General features: G+C 33.2%; 1 long non-coding RNA gene across 1 annotated transcript; it reads right to left on the bottom strand.

Moving 5' to 3' along the window:
• Window positions 1-7,285: 7,285 nt before the first annotated feature.
• LOC143043135 (uncharacterized) lies at window positions 7,286-17,529 on the bottom strand. Its single transcript, XR_012968215.1, has 3 exons — window positions 17,435-17,529; window positions 12,223-12,318; window positions 7,286-8,389 (listed from the first exon to the last, which is right to left on the bottom strand). It is a non-coding gene; the product is annotated as an uncharacterized LOC143043135 (long non-coding RNA).
• Between the last annotated feature and the right edge of the window lie 1,869 nt (window positions 17,530-19,398).

The raw sequence follows: 19,398 nt of genomic DNA, 5'->3' as shown, positions 1-19,398 counted from the left end.
GACACTCGATTCCGAAGAAATCGACTGGATATCGTCCGGTTTCACGATTTCGGTTCTTTTTACTTGCTTTTTTGCTGCTTTAGGTTTAGTGTTCGTGGTTTTATATTTTCTTTCCGGGAATGTATTAACCGGTATGCTTGGCTTCTTCTGATATTTTCCAGATTTAATGTTTTCAGGTGTTCCTGATATCTTCTTCATCCAACTTTCTTTAACTGTCTGCGTAGCCTTCTTTAGATGTTTTGGTCTGCTTTTCATGTGTCTAAGAACAGCTAGTTTCTGTATGGAATCAATGTGTTCATCAAGCTCTTTCGAAAAGATATCTAATCTTGAAAACCTTCTTCCAGAAAAATATACATCTTTCAATACACGGAAACGTTTTTCAATAATGGCATTAGTTTTCTGTTGGTTTGAATAGTTTTCCTCTATACTACTGTGCACCATATCACGTCTGTGGTGACGTGAAAGATCTCCTAATAGCATGTTTGACCATATCGGAAAAAATGAAATATAACGTTTCATCAGGTGTTGAGATAATTCTGTTGATGATCTGTAGTTTGCCTGCATCTCTAACTGACTTTCTTCATTTATTGTCTTTAGCACCGAGTCTTTCACCTTCTCCGCCCAAGATGAAAACTCATTCCCTTTACTTCTTAATATATATTCTTCTTCGGAGTACATGTTCGGATTTGGGTCAGTTGACGTCAGAAGTTTATCCAGTTCAGAGTCTTCCTCTTCAATAATGGTTTTCACAACTTTGGGTAAAGATTGAATCCTAGTATCGATGTATGCTGCGGCCTCTTTAACCCTCGGAGTTATATACTTAGAAAGAAAGCAGTACCAATAGAATCGATGTTAACGTTTTTGTTGCTGTTGGTAGATCTTCGACGTTTACCAGAATGCTCAGCATGAACATCCCGTACTGCAGATTTGACTTGTAGTGAGATTTACACAGTTCTTTGAAATTTTTCATTGTATGTGAAAGACAACCATGTGGAATAGTTTTTCTCAAATCTGCTGTACTGGCAGTTCCATTTAATATTCGCCAAGCCCTACTCCTAAACGTGTTAATTGTTTCAACACAAAATTCAAGTAGTGCACTTTGTAAAAACACCAATGATCGATCAGAGTTAACTTGACGAGGAATAGCAACATTCCCATGACCAAACAGTTTTTTTTCTTCAAGACGAAATTTGGACAGCCAGTAGTGAATCTGTGGAGTATCAGGCTAGTACTTATCATTGATGCAACAGGTATTGTAGGTTCCTTTGGTGTCGGATTTGCCAACGCTAATTCATAGTAAAGATATTTACTCTCATCTGATCGAGTCTTTATAATGGAGCCCGTGGCATCCCAAAAGACAGTACTGTTATTAGCCAAATGATGCCATAACCGTATACCACTTTCATTCCAGTACATCACATAGCTTGGAACTAACGATATATGTTGTATGAATCCTTTAACTTTTTTGTTTAATGATGTAAATGACATTTCGGTAGACATTTTTAACAAACTTTTCCACTCATCGGCATCCATAGCACCGACTCTTCTAGACTGGGATGCTATCTTCCGCAAAACCTGTGTTGACGTCCCAACTGAGCTGACATTGCCAGCTATTTTGACGTCGTCTGGAATGTCTCGAAATTTCTTTAAATATAATCTATAAGGTTTTTGTCCAGTTTCAAACTCTTTCATAACTTCTTTCCTTTCATCACCTGATATAGGACGTGACCGTTGTTCCCTCAAGTCATGCCTAATGTTTCCATCGAATTGTATATCAACCTTGTCAGTGGAATACATCTGCAATTTACACTGTACAGGGCAATCTTTAAATTTGCAGTACAAATGTGCACTGAACAGTTTAGATCCTTTCCTTTTCCTTCGATGTTTCGAAACATTTATTTGATGACGTCGTATCATAAAAACACAGTAAGGATTGTATTGTTTAATACCTTCATTCATAATGTGATGCCATCTTCCTTTTTGTATCTGTCTTCCTTTAACTGATGATAACGCCGTTTTCCACTTTGTACTACACAACGAAAATCTACCGCATTTTGGAATCTGTTTCTCAAAGTATTTTGTGCCTGTTAAATTTACATCGAACATATTCTCTACAGTTTTCATATCTATTTTAAAGCAATTTGATTCATGATTGTTGATCTCGTCTTCTTTTCCTGTGTCACATACTAAATTCTTTTCATATTGCTTGCTATCGTATATTATAGGGATGGTGATCCGGCGGCGGCGGCGTTAGTTAACTTTAAAAAAGCTTTATATTTTAGAAGGTGGAAGACCTGGATTCTTCATACTAAAAATATAGATGCCTATGTTACGAAGTTTCTGTCAGTCACATGTCAAATGTCCTTGACCTCATTTTCATGGTTCAGTGACGACTTGAAAAAAAGTTCAGATTTTTTGTAATGTTGAATTCTCTTTTATTATAAGCAATAGGATCATTATATTTGGTATGTGTGTACCTTGCGAGGTCTTCATGCCCGTCAGACAGTTTTCACTTGACCTCGACCTCATTTCATGGATCAGTGAACAAGGTTAAGTTTTTGGTGGTCAAGTCCATATCTCAGATACTATAAGCAATAGGGCTAGTATATTCGGTGTATATAAGGACTATAAGGTGTACATGTCCAACTGGCAGGTGTCATCTGACCTGGACCTCATTTTCATGGTTCCGTGGTTATAACAAAGTTTTTGTGTTTTGGTCTGTTTTCCTCATACTTTATGCAATAGATCTACTAAATTTGTTGTATGGAATGATTGTAAGGTGTACATGTCTAGCGGACAGATGTCATCTGACCTTGACCTCATTTTTATTGTTGAGTGGTCAAAGTTATGTTTTTGAGTTTTAGTTATTTTTCTAATACTATATTCCATAGGTCAACTGTATTTGGTGTATGGAAATATTTTATGATCTATATGTCAGTGGCGCAGGTTTCATTTGACCTAGACCTCATTTTCACGGTTCATTGATCAGTGTTAAGTTTTTGTGTTTTTGTCCATTTTTCTTAAACTATAAGTAATAGGTCAACTATATTTGTTGTATGGAAGCATTGTTACTTGTACATGTCTGCCTGGCATGATTCATCTGACCTTGACCTCATTTTCAATGTTTATTGGTCTTTATTCAGTTATCTTGGTTAATGTTAAGTTTATGTGACCGTTTTTAATAAAACTTTATACTGCGGACTATCAACATTGTATCAATGATTAGTAAAGAAGGCAAGACATTTCAGCGTGTGCACTCTTGTTTTGAATTAGTAAGAAACAGTACAAAAGCACCTACAGATAACGCAAGACTGGAACTAGACCTAAATGAAAATGTGTACCAATAATATGCTATAATTTCGTCGATTTTAGTAGGTTAGAACTGTAAGCGGTCTTCGAACACGAACAGAAATTCGAGCATATGCCTCACTGAAGGGTGTCTAGTATAATATTGGTTACTTTGTTATGAGGGGCGTGATATTTTTCAAAACGTTGCATTGTTTTAGACTTTAATGCGCCCACTTAACCTACAGCTATATCAAATATCATTCAAAAGCTTATTACCTGTACCTGATTTTTTTTCTAAAATGTTCTAAAACAAATTTCCATTATTCCAAATCAAATGTAAACCTAAATGTTGAAAGCGATTTTTTTACCAAATTTATTGCAATTATAAAAGACTATCAAAAATCAGAAATTTGCAATAAAGTGTAAATAGTTTATGAAGTTTGAATGTCAAAATTAATATAAATTAACCGTTTATACGCCAAGGGAAAGTTTTCATCTATTTAAACTGCAACTACTATGATATAGGTCACAGAGATATAAATAAACTCATCATAGATACCAGGACTAAGTCTTATATATACCCCAGACGCGTGTTTCGTCTACAAAAGACCCATCAGTGACGCTCAAATCCAAAAAAGTTGAAAAGGCCAAATAAAGTACGAAGTTGAAGAGCATTGAGGACCAAAATTCCTAAAAGTTTTGCCAAATACAGCTACGTTAAACTATGCCTGAGGTAGAAAAGCCTTATAAGCCAAATCTGCATTTACCCCTATGTTCTATGTTAAGCCATGTCGGCCATCTTGGTTGGCGACAGGATGATCGGACATATTTTTTAAACTAGATACCATGGTGATTGATGATTGTGGCACAGTTTGGTTAAATTTGACTAAACAGTTTCAGAGGAGAAGATTATTGAAAATATTAACCAACGACGGACGACGACGGACGCCAAGTGATAGGAAAATCTGACTTGGTCCTTTGGGCCAGTTGAGTTAATAAAATAAAACACTCCAGATGCATTACATTTATAACGTGTTGTATTCAACATGTTTTCAACATTGACCGTTATAAGCCCTTTAACTGCATTGGTTCTTGGACATAATTGGCTTTCAAATATTCGGCTTTGGGCGTTCCTTATGAAAAAAAATCTAGAAAAGCGCTTCGGACGCATGTTATTTTGAAGTGTTGTTTTCATTTTTTAAGCCTGTATTCCAAATTGAATTGGGTAGATGCAAGGTAATTAAATCTATGACGGGCATTTGTTTATGTTACAACGAAGGACAAATGTACTCCTTCGCTTTTAGATTTTTTAATTGGGAATACTTGTGTACGGGATAGATCAGGCATATAAAGGCTAATACTGTTACAGGATGAAAGAAATTTATATTGTATGAACACATCTAATAATCTTTGATAATCAACTTCTTATACTGGCCTTCAAGTACTAGTAGTTAGTTTTAATACTGTGACGGTGGGCTTTGCTTTCTGATAAAATTTAAGTTAATCTGTGTAGAATGTGTATTTACAGACATGTTCAATCAGCGATTTCAGTTATATGAAATGAATTTCGAAGTCAGCTTTTTAGCATTAAATAATAGTCTGGCATCATCCTCCACTGAAACTATCAGTTATGGTGTTTAACAATACTGGTATGTCGGTTCTGTAAATACACACTCTGCATGGATGTTTTCCTGACCTTGATCAAGTAATCTTAATCGCGTAGCCAGCTGGTTGATGAATTTGTATGACGAATCAGCACATGTGCAACTTGGAGGTTACGATGCTTAAAGTCATTGATATTGACAATATGCAACACACCTTTCTTATGCAATAATTTAGTCGCGATTTGTTCGAAGAAAGGCTAAGAGATAAATTGTATTAAAAAGGTCATGTGGGCCCTCTTCCCTATGGAGATTGGTGTACGACCAGTAGAATCACACGGCGGTAGATGCATAGTCGATAAATGTACCCTGTTAAAACGATCGTTTTTTCCTCCAGAGGTCTTTGAAGGTGTAAGCCTTAACTTATGTAAATAAAAATAATGGGATTTTGAACATCGGTAAACTTCAGTTCTATAATTTAGGTACTTGTTATAAAAACAATATTTAGAACGTAGTGTGAAATCTAGTTGTTATCGAATAAGTTGAAAACAAAGAATGAAAAAGTGAAATTGTCGTGTCACAGTTATCGTTTATAATTTCTGGCATATGATTTAAGATACAAAGACAACTAATTTTCGAAAGTTTTTGGGAACTAATATAAGTGCACTTTTAAAAACTGAGCATTTATTAAAGTATTTGAATTTTTGACTGACACCAAAAAATTGGGTCGCATGTTGATCCATTTTGTAATAAGTTTAGAATAAAATGTATTAATTAAATTTCTAAATAAAGGCAAGAGAAGTATACCGATGTTGGAAATTCATAAATAAATAGAGAAAAAACAAATCCGAGTTACAAACTAAAACTGAGGGAAACGCAACAAATATAAGAGAACAACGACACAAAAGAAACACAACATTAAAATGTAACACACAGAAACGAACTATAATATAGCAATGGTCATTTCCCTGACTTGGTACAGTACATTTTAAGATAAAAATGGTGGGTTGAGCCTGGCTTTATGGCATGCCAAACCTCTCGCTTTAATGTGTGTGATTATCTTTATGATTTGCTGCAACCAAAAACACTAACCAACTTATTTTAAATCCAATATGCAAGATCACAAATAAGAATACTGAAATTTCCGTTTTGCGATTATTCATTTCAGTTGATAAGTAATGTTATGTTCTCGAGCATCACTGACAAGTGATTTATTGTCGAAATACAAATATGTTGCATAAAACTTGGTATTGCTTATGTTGTTATAACAAAATAAAAACACAACCAAGGTGCAATGTTTTACAGGACAAGTCTACAGCTAGTGGTAATGTTACATGTCAACATGTATTTTACACTTTCCACGGTACTGGAATAGTATTTCTGCGAGTTTTTGATAAAGAAAGTAATCATATTATTTATTTCACTTTCCATTTGGTTTGTTTGGTTCACATATCGTTGTTAATAATAATGGAATTTGATGCGACTGTCATACAAGTGAGAGGTTTCCCTACCTATAACACTCTGTCTAATCTACCATTTTCTACATAAGAAAAATCTCTGTTCCAAGTCCGAAATATGACAGTTCTTTTCAGTTCGTTTGATGTGTTTTACTTTCTGATTTTGTCATGTCATTAAGGACATTACATTTTTCATTTTGCAATGTGATTCTGTATTCTTGTTATTCTCATTTTCATAGTGAATTTTTTTATGAGTGCCAATTTTCGTAGTTCGATGGCAAGTTATAATTTAGAGGATATTTGATGTCTTTTGCTTGCTAAGCAGTGCGGGCATATGAGCAGATAGATATAATTGTATACGGTTTAACATTTTATTTGCCATTCTCCTTTAGCCAGAAAATGCACGGCATTTTCATTGATGGTCATTGCGTAGCTATTTTTCTTACTTTTGACCTTTAACCAGCAGCTTATTTTCATTAAAATTGCATTTTACTCATAGAAGCCATTTACAAAATCTGTTGTCTCCTCTCGAAAATTTCCTTTTGTGATTGTGTATACTCAATTCATTACATTGTGATGTCTTATTGAATGTCCGTACTGCATGTTTAGTCGGAATCTTTTCCCTTTGTTTGCTCATGTTTGGTTTAAAACCTTTCATCGTTAGTGGAATGTTGGAATCTTTTTAGCGCTTTTTTTGTCTCGAACGTAAATGAATTAAGATTTATCATCTTGTATTGTAAAATTGATACGGTTAACTTATTATTGATATGATTTAATTCACATCAAACAAAGTAAATAACAGTAAAAAAAAAACAATTTAATTACTTATCACATAATATTTCTGCAGATTTTTCTGAGTATTGATCAAAAAGAATATATTTTATAATTGGAAAACAAACCAGAAACAACCGTTTTATTGTTATTTACATGCATCAAATATTTTCATTTTTACCACATTTGTCCATAATCCGTAAAAATAGTAAAGGAGTAGGTTCAGTAAGCCCCCTTTTTGGCCCCAAAATGTAGCTGTTTTACAAAATTGTTACGATGTAAAACTGTAGTTATTCATTTGAAAGTAAAATGCTTATGCTACATAAATATGGGCTGTTTTCACAATACAATGCACACATATCTGGTACCAGCATCATTTAGACATGCTAAATCTGAAATCTTCGAAATTTTAGCATTTCAGCTAAATTTCAGACAGTTTCCGTCTTAAATGAAAGTGGTTGCATTCGTGTTCGTTCATAATATTTAACTGTAAGTTGTATTTTATGGTATTACATAACATATATAAAGGTTGTGAATGAACACGGATGCGGCCACTTTCATTATTGACAAAAACCATCTGAAAAGTGACATTTTGGGGCATATTTGATGGATTTTTAATATTTAAGCTAGAATCGGAGCGTTTTTAATGAGTATATCAGTTAAAATCTTTCACATTAACTTATTGAATCATTCGAAATAGACACTTAAGTGTTTTAAGATATCTTTCGTCAGATGAACTTGAAAATTGAGGCCAAAATAGGCTCTTACCGGACGTACTCCTTTCAAAATGTTAAAGAACACATTATATACAACCACGATATGTACCTGATTCTTCTTTTGTATACTTTGTGAAATCAATTTTTCTCTTTTTGAACGTTTCATTAACCCCTTGTCCCTTCACTATGTTATTGTCCTTGAATCTGTTCTTCAATAGTTTCCACTTGAACTTCTTTTTTTCCGACGAGAGTGCAAGTTTTAGTCTACTTTTTCTAGGTTGGTACAATGTGGTATACTCTGTAGAGCTATACTTTATCTTAGGTGATCTCTTGTACATTTTTCCAATACATCTCCTTTTAAATAAATATTCAACTGCTAATCTGTTAGCCTTTGGATTCTTTCTTCCTATTTTGGAGCAGATGAGACCAAATGTTTCAGCTTTACATGATTTTTTTATATGTGTTATTTTGAGTTCTTTAATGGCATTTGCTATGCTGGACGTGGATATTTTTTTCAAATTCCAAGAACCTTTTCTTCTACCCATTCTTATGCTCTCTAAAAATGTAATAAACATAAAATGGTTAAAGGTCAAAGAAATGAAGAAGTGTTTATATCGACTTTCAATCTCATCGAAAATAAATGGGTCTTATTGGATGAAAAAAAGGTATATTAACCAGGTGTTATTATCTCCACAGCTTTTTCATGAAATTGAAATCGATTGCAATCAATGATTTTACAAATAAAAAAAGAAAATGTGGTATTATTTCCAAAGAAACAATTCTCCAGAAGATACCATATGCCACAAATCTTAACAAATCTTGGTCACCGTACGGCGGCCTTCTACAATGAGTAATGCTCAATTCGCATAGTCAGCTTTAAAAAAGCACCGAATTGTCAATTGTAAAACAATTCAAAAGATCAAGTTGACGGCCTAATGTATGTTTAAAAAATGAACGAAAAACATATATATATATATAACACATGGAAAAAAGACAACCAGCAAATTACAGGCTCCTGAATATGGGTAGGCACATACATACAGAATGTGTAGGGGTATAACATGTTAGCGGGATCCGATCCCTTATACTAACCTGGGAATGTTGTGTAACAGTACAACATAAGATCGAACAGTTACAACAGTTCAAAAGGGCTTCCTATTGCACAACAGTCCCAGGTGAAATTTAGAAATGATCCATGCAAACTTGTCACTCCTTTAAATACACTTATTCTAATTCTGAAAGGTTACCTATTCAACACTGTAATAAGATCATTGAATATTGTTTTATTGGTATAAATATTGATTTCGTTATCAGTAAATAAAAAGGTAACTAAATATTACTAGTATGTTATATATTTTCCGGACCATATGAGTAATTCGACCATACGCGTATGGTGAGGACCATATGGGTGCTAAATTATAATCCTGGTACCTTTGATAACTATTTACACCACTGGGTCGATGCCACTGCTGCTGGACGTTTCGTCCCCGAGGGTATCACCAGCCCAGTAGTCTAGACTTAAGCGGTTAAATGTTGACATGAATATCAATAATGTGGTCATTTTTATAAATTTCCTGTTTACAAAACTTTGAATTTTCGAATATAATATAAGGATTTTCTTATACAAGGCATAGATTACCTTAGCCGTATTTGGCACAACTTTTTGGAATTTTGAATCCTCAATGCTCTTCAACTTTGTACTTCTTTGGCTTTATAAATATTTTGATATGAGCGTCACTGATGAGTCTTTATGTAGACGAAACGCGCGTCTGACGCACTAAATTAGAATCCTGGTACCTTTGATAACTGTATATACTCATATGGTCCGACCGTATGCGTATGGTCCGACCGTACGCGTACGCGTATGGTCGGGGTTATTAACAATATGTTACAGTTTACTTTTAATACTTCTATTAAAGTTTTCATATGGTATGACCGTTCATTAAAATACGCTATCATATAGGTAATTTTATTATTATATTATAATAAAAAGATAGCTAAATAAAAATTAGCAGTTTCACTTAGTTAATTTTACTTTCTTGTCAAAACTATAATAAACACATGTTATACCGATGGTGAATACTGATTTGTTATTACGAGTGAGTGGCAATATGTCGACTTAAATAAATAAATTCAAAAAATGTCTTAATGAACTGCTACATCAGAAGTCCCTGAATATGGTGTATTGCAATCATGTTACGATATTTGAGATCAAGAGCTTCTTAAAACACCGTAGATATATCGGAATGGCACACGACCTCGGCATCACTGTACGCAACTATAAAAAGGCTAGCTTTTCACTCGCAAACAAAAGGTGTAAATGAAAAAATCTATGATACCATTTGTAAATAAATGTCACCCCAAGCCTACACGCAAGAATGTAATTAGCGATAAAAACTAACTATGACATCAATGTTTAATTTTTTAGTAATATTTTAAATATAAAAAAAATAGATTGTCATTTAACCATCATTCTTATTTTAGATAAAGTTTTTGTAGTATTGAGAAACTTTTATAATGTAATTAAAAAAAACTACCTATATGGTCCAAATACTCATATTGTTCGGCCCGTTAATAACCAAACGAGTATTATACTCATGTGGTCCGACCATACGCGTACATATGGTCATGATCATACGCGTATGGTCCAAATACACATTCATGGATCTACAATCTGTCGATACCTGTAACTTGGCATTGCACAAGGTCATGTTTTTCTCTGGACGTTTATGACGTCTTTACATTAAATCCATTGGATGTTAAATGTGTACGGATTGATAGTTTAGTCTTAGATGCATGATTTTTTTTAGTTGTTTGTGGCTTTGAACTAGCTGTCAGATAACTGACAGTACTCTCAGATCGGTTCATTGTGTCTTTTTGTTTCGGGATGTATAAGTACCCGGCCACGTCGACTTGTATATTTGTCCATCTGATGAGTTAAGCCTTTTTCAACTGATTTTAATAGTTCGTTCTTATGTTGTACGGTTATACCACTGTCCCAGGTTAGGGGAGGGTTGTGATCCCGCTTCAATGTTTAACCCCGCTACATTATTTATGTATGTGCCTGTCCCAATTCAGGAGCCTGTAATTCAGTGGTTGTCGTTGGTTTCTGTGTTACATATTTGTTATTCGTTCATTTTTTTATATAAATAAGGCCGTTAGTTTTCTCGTTTGAAATGTTTTACATTGTCTTATCGGGGCCTTTTATAGCTGAATATGCGGTATGGGCTTTGCTCATTGTTGAAGGCCGTACGGTGACCTAAAGTTGTTAATGTCTGTGTCATTTTGGTATCTTGTTTACTGTTGTCTCGTTGGCAATCATACCACATCTTCTTTTTTAAACACTAAACTTAACTTATATGTGAATATTACATGGAAATAATCTTTAACAGATTATTAACTTCATTAACTTCATTAAAAGTTACCTTTATTTCCTTCTCTGAAATATAAAATAAAACTTCAAATCTAAAAAAAAAAATCCATAATGCAATTACAAGTTTTACGACTTTGACATACGTGCAAACATTTTGTGAAGTTTTACGCATCTGGAATGAAAGCTGACCATTCAGTTGATTGCTAAGTTGTACTGCTTTTTTTATTTTTGCTAAATGAATTCTGCAAACAAATCTGTACCAACAATTCTGACCTTTCAGATGTATGAAAACAAATGTAGGAGAACTGGTGATATGATAGGTGGACCCTTTTTTATGAATTGTAACCCTGTATTGATTTTAGAAAATATGACATAATAGCAAATTCTTTATATTGTGATTTAATTAAAACAGAAATTTATCCTACTACATTTTACACCGTATAGGAATATTGTATTGTTTGGTATTATACTACAGATTTATCATAAGGGCCTAATTTGAAGTTTTAAGCTGGAAGTTACCATCATTGACAGTTAAGAAAACATAGGGAAACTGAGATTTATTTTAATTAGAGTTTTGATGTGTATTTCCATTACAAAAAACATGAATCAGTGTGTATTCCCAAGTCAAAATAAAATACACTAAATGACATGGTAACGAACACGCATTTTAGTAAATTAACAAAGAATGGTGAAAAGAACGTAATATCTATACTTCTTTCCGAAATTTTCCACAAATACCCGGTACTGCCAAATACATTACCGTACAGGTAATCCGTTATATATATTTGCGTAATTCAGGTTTCTCGCATGCTTTATACTGGTACATTTACAGTTAAAGGTTTATATTTCATTAGCAGAATTTAAAAACTTGACAGAAAGGTCATAATATGTACTCTGTCTGAGACCTGAATAACACATATCATTAAGCGTCATGTTCAGGTGTACCATTTTTTTTATTATGTATGTATTACACAGTTTGATTAAGCGGTTTTTTTTCAAATTTAAAGAGAACTTACACAATAAATATCTGGTTGCGTCTGTCAAACAAACATAAGTGTCCTGCTTGTGCATAGTTTATAACTCTTTTCTGATTGCCGCATATCTAGACATTCCTACAAAAAAATTAAAATGCTTGATGTTCTGTGATTTAGATATTTCGTAAAATTATACTTAACAATTCTATGGCTGCAAGACATAACAATTGTGTTTTTTTCTTTCACGACAAATCTCCACTGGAATCCGTTTATGTCTTAAATTTTAAAGTCAATAGTGCATATCTATAATAACACGTGAAAAGCTGTTTGACGAAATAGAAAATCTATAATATCTAAATCAAAGGTGCATTTTCAAAGGCGTTTCCCAAATCTATCTTTAAAGGGAACGCTTTACGCAAAATATCAAACGTATAAGAAGTTATATAAAACTCTCCAAAACAAATATGAATTTGGATTTAAGTATTTTTTTAAGTCTTTGATGTTTTTTTTATTGGTTTGATTCGGGGAAAATATATTGTTATGGTAACGGATACTCCGTAGTAGTCTTTAATCATCTGTCAGTCTATATCAATCTAAAAAAAAAATCACCAATATTTTATAAGTTCATAAAAAAAAATAATCCTTATTTGTTTCGTCTTTAATAAAGGAGTCAATTCCATTTGAAATTGAAGTGTTGTATTTTAGAGCTCATGGGACAATTTGTATATCTTCAGTCAGTTAACAATGATTAAAGGTTTTCTAAGTTATTGCTTTTATAAAAGACTGTCCGGAAATAAGCCGAAATGTTGAACAGGGTTTTACAGTAGACTGTATATGCAGGCTTTTAGAAAATAGAACATTTTAAAGATAAGGTCAATATAAATGAAGTTGTGTTTAATAATATTTCATGCATATAGTTTATTGCAAAATATAGTACAATGTATTTTCAAGTAATTCGGACTAACGATCTACATCATCTAACAACTTTAACGAAGCCTAAAACAATCTTATATGCTCCTGTTGTATACGCTTACATAACTTCATTCCTTATTTATACCTGGCAATATGTACTCTTTATATTTAACTTTTGGACATTTGTAATGATATGTTAAAGCTGACTTGTCCCGATATGTACCACTTACAATTGACGGAGAAGGCATTTAATCAGAATAAATATAATTGAATACATAATAAGGCATGGGTCTATTGTATCATTAGAACCAAGAAGCTTGTAATTAAGAAATCATTCATGCAAGCTATACTTTATTGTAGTTTGAACATAGGTAGGCATTACCTTCGTGATTATTTATGCCCGAGCGATAGTGCTTTCACCCATGTTAAAACTACTATAAAGAAATAGCTTGCATCAATTATTTTTATTCTGATGTGCAATGTGTATAAAGGAATACCCTTTGTGTAGGTTTCTTCCACGAACCTCCCTTTAATGTTTGTTAACAATTAAACGACTGGTAATGTTATTTTTCAGAGTCGGGAGTTTTGAACAGCCACCATGAACGGTTGTGGTATCTTTGTCAAATATGTCAATTTCAAATTGCCACACATGACAGCCATAATTAATCTAAACATATTTTTTCATAGTGGATTGGGAAACAAGTTTTGCAACTTATATTAATCCCTTTCCACTTTGCGGGTGCGAGTGCTGCCTTGTAACGGCATTACCCTTCTCTTTTTTCGAAATCTACAAGGGTGTCTTGAACGTGCAAGAGATTTGGCTCTCTCTTAACACGGGTCAACCATTTATTGTCCCCTTCCGACGGACTATCATCGTTTCCTCAAGATCATACTCGCAAATGGTGTCAAGGGAGAGTCGAAAATTGAGTTCCTGAAATTTTAATCCCGAACGGGAATCGAACCAGGAACATTTGTGTTAGCTGTCCGATGCACTAACCACTACACCACAGCCATACTTATTGACTAAGAAACAATATGTGGATCATTTAAGAGTTTGGAAGTGTTAGAAGTTAATGAAATATATTAAATGCGTGCCAATTTTATAAAATTCATTATTCTGCAGTAGTGAATATACCCATGTGCTAACAAATTTTATTGGATTTAGAGCATGGGTGTGTTTACAAAGCGGAAGAAGCACGTCATATTAGGATAGGGTACAAAACAGACACAAGTAGTATTTTTCAATTCGGTTGGGACAAAGTACTAACATGATATAGTGTTGCTCACATGTCCACTAAACATTGACAGCATCTTGTAAATACCAAAATATGAGTCTTGAAAAAGCTATCTAAGCTCATATTGCGTGTATTTGATCAAGTGTCAATGGACACGCACTTTTAAGAAAAGAATAATTTACCTAACTGGATCCCTATTAATTTGGTAATTTTGTCTCTGGTTAAAGTAAAATGAATCACATATTTATGAATTAGGAGTTATTCTAATGAAACATGGTATGTTGTATACAGAGGTAGGAAATTTAGATACGACCCGGGAAAACTGATCAATCGTTTAAGAAACTTATTTATCACTGTGATTAAATCGTGGTTTATCGTTGTATTACATGTCCTTAGTCATGAGCCTAGACCCCAAAAGTTGTCGTTGGTTTGTTTTTGTCATATTTGTATTTCGAAAAAGCTGAAGCATGTCAAGTACTTGATATTGTTGAAAATACAAATTAAAGGTTTTTTTTAAAAGCACACATAGTTGAATGCACGCTCTGCTATTGCATAGTAGTAAAAGAAGTCAGGACAAAATATATTTGTGTTGATCTTGTATTGCTGATAACGTTTTGTGTTTGTTTTGTTTCAAGAAATAAGATCAAAACGGAATAACTCTCATACTGGACCTTCTGATCATTTTTGCAATTTCAAGTTCTCTCTGTCTATTACGGTTTTTATAGAAAATAGGTTAATCGAAAAAGTAGTAAAATGGGTCATTTAACAACATTAGTTTCTACAAGAAATCTTATGACAGTTTTGACGTATATGGACAAATTGGTGAAGATCAGCATACTGAATGATTTTACTTTTTCCAGTTTTCTTTATTTATAACGGGTATCAGAAAAGTAGACAAAACTTTCATTTTAATCATCAGGTTCTATTAGCCACGTATCATCATATGCCGTCTTTGTTGGCTGGCGGGATCATCAGACATATTTGTTATTTTAAATACCATAATGATTATTGTGTCTTTGTTTGATTCTATTTGGTGCAGTAGTTGTAGGAGGAAAATGTGTAAAAGTTGACAAATATTTACCAAAAAACTGTTTAAAATTTACTATAAGGGGCAATAACTCCTTACAGGATCAATTGAAAATAATGGTCATGTAACTTATTTGTAAATGTTACTTTGGTGAACATAATTCTTGTTATTGCTGTTTACAGTTTATACATATCTATAATAATAATAAAGATGATTTTCGAATACTTCAAAATTTTCTTAGAATTAACATTCAGTGGCAGGAACCGAAAAACAGTTGTCTCATTCATCTGGAAATATTTCAGGGCAGAGAGATCTTAGCCTCACGAATTTTTTTTTATCTCTTGTTAAAATTACATCAAATGCTTCAGACTCGCAGATATTAAAAGCCGAAAAATGCATTTCACCTTTATGTTCTATTTTTAGCCATGGCTGCCATTTTGGTTGGTAGAAGGGTTAATCGGCCATATTGTTGAAACTGTATACCCTTATGATGATTTTGGCTATATTAATCGAGAAATTTAGAGGAGAAGTTTTTTTGTAAAAGTTGACGGACTACGACTAACGACGGACAATGGACGTGATAAGAAAAGCGATGAACCTGGAGAGCTAAAAAAAAAATGCGTAAATGACAATAAGTGTTACAAACAGAGTCCACTAACGTCGTTACTACAAATTGTCATATTTATAGGTCTTGTCTGGTAGATAACTTTTGTGTTTTAAGTGTGAAGTCGTTCATTTTATTTGCACAAAAAAATGCCATCAAAATCAATAACTGTAACGGGAAGTAACTGACAATTAAAGACATTCAATATATTTCACAACGCTGTCTTTTAAAAAGAATTTATTTCAAATTTAAAGATACAAAACAAATCATAAATGTCGTTAATAGAAAATTGAACTAGTATATATTTGTTTAGGGGCCACCGGAAGGAAAGCCTCCGGGTGCGGGAATTTCTCGCTACATTGAAGTCCTGTTTGTGACCTTCTGCTGTTGTTTTTTTCTATGGTCGGGTTGTTGTCTCTTTGGCACATTCCCCATTTCCAATCTCAATTTTATGTTAAAAGAGTGGATGACTCCAAAGTAAGACCATGAAGACTTCTTTGCGTACGTCTAAAAAGGTCATTAATAGTAAGCATATGCTTTCTGAATGATTTTGGTCCCTCGTATTGATTTACATTAGTTTTTGCTTCTAGAATAAAAAGATACGGGGTAATTATATTTAATATTTGAAGCTGTTTATGCGCTACAGGAGAAGAGATCGTATTAGATAGTTTGATGCCTTATTACCTTACAATAAAGGATAACCGATGAAGCAGGCGGGTTACAACCTTAATACACATATCTATCAGATGGTCCAAGGACACAGTTATCGTCCTTTAGTTTTCGAATATAGTCCCTAGTGTAAACAGTGTATAACTTGCATGTTTTATCTAATACAATTTCCGAATTTATTTCTTTATATTAAATGCATGAAATATTAAGTAGGGGGATGTAATTACATGTCAAAAAAATTTGGGTGCTGAAACTTAATGTTAAGAAGTGAATTGGTCCAGTTCTAAAAGGTCAAATTTTATCACGTCTGAAGCTGTCAAACTGAATTGTACACACCCTTAACACAGAATTGTCAATATTTTGAGTTAGAGCTGGTAGAAGTTTCTATAATTTTGATATTATTTGTCTCACTGGTAGTACACTACACTGTAAAAATATTTTTGAGAAAGAGCAGGTGCGATTTTTTTAATTTGAATTTATTGTCTAAAAGAAATGCACTACGAAATAACTGTGTTCTCGGGCCAGAAGCCGTGGTACTATGAATTCAGGGACGGGTGATGGTCCTGGTATGAAATATGTATATACAAAGGACAGGTTAAATAATTTTCTAAACGAATTTTCCTCTTGTTCTCGTGGAATATATTATCAATATGTCAACTCTGGTTAAATTTGGCGAGACGTAATTGGCGCTAAAACACGCAATACTGCGATGATAACGTTAATGGTGTATTAAGTATCTACATATGAAACAATTGTAATGATATATTGTGTTTTGATTAACTTCAATAATTAAAAAGAATAACTTACCCGTGCTCATCTGTTTGAATAATCCTTAATTATAGTTTATCAACACTTATACTATGAGAAATCCGCCGAATGAACCAACTATTTCTGATAATTTCCCGCTTTCCTTGCATGGATAAATACATAAAACGCGGACGTAATTGAAGACACGGGATTGAAAATGTTATGAAATGATTGTAAGGCTTTTCATTGGTTGATTGAAGTCGAAGTGATTTCTGTTCACCTATATGACTTTACGTATTGCGTTCGTTACATTTTTGAAACTAGGTAACAAGTAAAACATTAATAACAATATCAAATTGACCATATTGACTAATCTGTGGCAGCGTTTATTTTTAAGGCTTACAATCTGTATTGGTTTTGATCATTAGATCTTGACATCGTTGTGCCTTCCATTAGCAATGATACCTGCAATGTTTATTTTCAGATTTTTGTAATGTGAAGACCATAAATAATACCAGATAATCATGATACTTCTATCACTCTGCATAACAATTTTTCGATCATTTTTTTTTTAAACAACACGTTCATTTCAACATATTTATAGTTCTAAACTGATTGTTTTGCATAATAATTGTAGTCAAACGTTAATTTATTATGTGCTTTCCCCACAGTGGTATATAAATTAATTCATTCAAACTGTGTTATGAAATACATCACAGTTTCCGGAATTAGGTTTTCTTCAATTTTGATTTCATTACTTATCGTTATCTATGAACACATTTAAAGTGTTGAAACAAGACCGATTTGTTGAGTAGAAGTATGCTATTAAATTTAGATAAAACATGAAAATATGATATACTTTCAAAATCTAATCTTGGAAACTATATAAGTTAAACAATTATATTTTTTGTCTATCTGATGAGTTAGGAGGAGGGTTGGGATCCCGCCGCTAACATGTTTAACCCCGCCACATTATTTATGTATGTGCCTGTCCCAAGTCAGGAGCCTGTAATTCAGTGGTTGTCGTTTGTTACTGTGTTACATGTTTGTTTTTCCTTGATTTTTTACATAAATGAGGCTGTTAGTTTTCTCGTTTGAATTGTTTTACATTGTCTTACCGGGGCCTTTTATAGCTGACTATGCGGTAAGGGCTTTGCTCATTGTTGAAGGCCATACTGTGACCTATAGTTGTTAATATTTGTGTCATTTTGGTCTTTTGTGGATAGTTGTCTCATTGGCAATCATACCTTATCTTCTTTTTTATATGTATGGTTGCAGTAGTTAATTTATCCAATAAGCGCATCTAACTCTTTAATTGACTTATTTAATATCACTTACACAAAAGAAAATAAAGCGCACGTAAAATGAAGAAACAATGAAAACAAGTTCACAAATATATAACAACCATATTCTAAAAAATAGAGAACCATGTGCTTGAAAAAAGTACCCATAATGTATCCAAAATAAATTAAGAAAAATGTCTAGTTTTCGAGAAAAAATGTTTTCTCCATAGCAATAGTTTATTTTAATTTAGCGATATACTCAAGTCATCCGATGACTGATATATTGTATGGTGCTTCACGTGGAGAATCTGTTAGTGTAGCCAGCAAGGTAATAGTTTATTTCGTCTTCTTGGTGAACCGGTGTACCACATCCCCCTTTCAACTCTCTATACAATTTTAAAGTTAATACTTGCAAAAGATTAGGTTGAGATTAGGTTGATCCAATAAGGATTTGTAGGTCGACACAAGTCATACATTAGCTATTTTACTTTTTATGATAGGAAATTGTTTAATAGCCAATCTGAGAGATACTTTATATAACTAAACGAAAAATATTATTGCCACGATTATTGTTTAATCCCTTAGTCCGTACTTGTTGGAATGTCTGAATACCATCATCTCAATTTAAAAAAAAAAACAAAAAAAAAATCCAGTTTGGCCGATTGTGTTGTTTTTGTTTTGGTGTTTTTCTTCATGAAGACTTATTTGCGTACGTCTTAAAAGGTCATTAATAGTAAGCAT

Source organism: Mytilus galloprovincialis, chromosome 8 (assembly GCF_965363235.1).
Source record: "Mytilus galloprovincialis chromosome 8, xbMytGall1.hap1.1, whole genome shotgun sequence".
Taxonomy (NCBI): domain Eukaryota; kingdom Metazoa; phylum Mollusca; class Bivalvia; order Mytilida; family Mytilidae; genus Mytilus; species Mytilus galloprovincialis.
The sequence above is the reverse complement of the archived record's forward strand: the minus strand, read 5'-3'. Positions and strand labels throughout refer to the sequence as shown.